Source organism: Phaseolus vulgaris, chromosome 11 (assembly GCF_051622355.1).
Source record: "Phaseolus vulgaris cultivar YP4 chromosome 11, ASM5162235v1, whole genome shotgun sequence".
NCBI lineage: Eukaryota > Viridiplantae > Streptophyta > Magnoliopsida > Fabales > Fabaceae > Phaseolus > Phaseolus vulgaris.
In genome coordinates, this window is record NC_143508.1 from 41392598 (window position 1) to 41394637 (window position 2040).

At 27.5% G+C, this 2040-nt stretch overlaps 1 long non-coding RNA gene across 1 annotated transcript; it reads right to left on the minus strand.

The window, feature by feature from the left end:
* Positions 1 to 1089: 1089 nt before the first annotated feature.
* On the minus strand, positions 1090 to 1621 carry LOC137826219 (uncharacterized). The gene is made up of 2 exons (XR_011083432.2): positions 1515 to 1621; positions 1090 to 1355 (listed from the first exon to the last, which is right to left on the minus strand). It is a non-coding gene; the product is annotated as an uncharacterized LOC137826219 (long non-coding RNA).
* Positions 1622 to 2040: the final 419 nt, after the last annotated feature.

The window sequence follows — 2040 nt, forward strand, 5'->3', positions numbered from 1 at the left end:
AAAATATTTTTTAACTATTATTAATCTTGTAAATTTTAGTATTTATTATAATTTTTTTGTATTAGTTAATTGTTAGGTTTAAATAAAATCATTAATTTGTTTGATTTTTATTAGAGTAATATTATTTAGTATTTATAATTAATTTAATGATTTTTTTGAAATTAGATTAGAAATAATTTATTGATTTTCAATTGATATTATTAATTATGTATAATTGTATGTATGATTAAATTGGTCAATTTTAATTTCCATGTATATTTATAATTATTTGATATGTGTTGGTATTGAGTCTGGGGGTGCTCGACCGTCGACAATTGTTTCTTGTATAAGAGACCCTTAGTTTTCCGTTTGAGATTTAATACATGTATTTTTCTACTACTACTCCAATTGTATGTTTCTTTAAAAGATTTTCAAATTGATGAATCAAGATTCACATTAGTGGACTTTCAAAAGATAGGTTATCCAGATGAGCTATATATAATTATTCAACAAGCATCGCAAGTTTTCTACGTCAAAGATCCTATGTCCGAACATTGGTCTGTCATTTTACACGAGAAAAAACAAGGCGACGCTATTGATGATATTGAAAATGGTGACCCCCGTTCATTCACACCAATGATAATGAATAAGGATCACGATGTAGTAGATGCACATGCAACCCGTGTAAACCACAGTGAGGGAATTTGCAAATGAACATTCAACCCATTATAGTAAAAATTTAGAAATATTATTGATAGTACAAATGTAGAATTTTATGTATTTTTTTATATGATTTTCTTTCAATGCAAACCAGTGTAGGAGACAACTAAACTATTATGTTTTTTCTAGTGTGTTTGTTGTAAGTTATTTTCGTTGATCTTTTCTTTAGTGTGAGAGTGTTAAGCTTTGCATTCTTCACTTTATGAAATCATCCACTTGTGTCAAAATGAGATCTTTAACATGCCCTGTCACGCTAAGAAATGAACATCTGGAACATAAGACTTGATGATAATTGTGAGTGGTCTAATTTCTTACCATCTTTGTCATCTTATGGGCAATTCGATCGCAGTAGCATAATAACTATAACAAATTTATATTGTTTATTGAAAGTAAATTCCAAATGATTTTTTATTGATAAACTTGTGAGACTTAATGACAGAAGCATTTACATAGACCAGTGTCTGTGTCACAATACTTATCACATGGTGTTATACAGACTGGACAATCAGATGGACTTGTACATTTACCATCCTTCCATAGTGTGGGCGCCCTGCACTTACAAACTTCATCAACACAAATGGCTGAATCTTTACATAAACTTAACTTTCCCTTGCAATCATCATTCTCCTTACATGTATCCTCATCTAAAGCAAACCCTAAAAAAAACACATCCCAATGTTATAATATAAAATCATGTTAGGCATAAAAAATTTAAATCACTCAAAAAAGAAAAACGTGTCACTCAAAAAAGAAAAACCTGAATTCAAATAGAGAATTTAGCAAATGCTAAAATAGAAAAATCTCAAATAACTTACCATTACAAGCTATCAAAGCAAAAGAAAAAATAAGTGCTACCAAAGCAACCTTCACTAAACCCATCCTTTGCCTTCTTTTACTTTGCTCCTTCTTAGGCTCCCTAGTATTTCTTACTTCTTTTTCAAGATTTAAGTCATCCACGTATTTATAGTACTATATTAGTGTTAAAAGAGAAAATGAGGTTATATTTAGTTTACAAAGTGACAATTAAGAATTTTATGTATTATTTTAGAGTAAGAAATAAATGTATTAAATGTTTACTTTATTACATATTTGGTGAGTCAAACTTTTTATATGTAATACTTTTTTCTTACATTAAAATAATATTTCATTATTTAAAACATATTAGTTGCTTTTGAAATACTCATTTAATGAATGTAACATAGTTTTTATTTTAATATCTAATTAAAGTTGTAACATAAATATATTCATGTTATGCTTCTAGATATCAGGTAACATTTACTCACACAAATTAATTTACTTTTTAATAATATTAATTTAGTTCTTCTTCAGGATTCAAGTAAT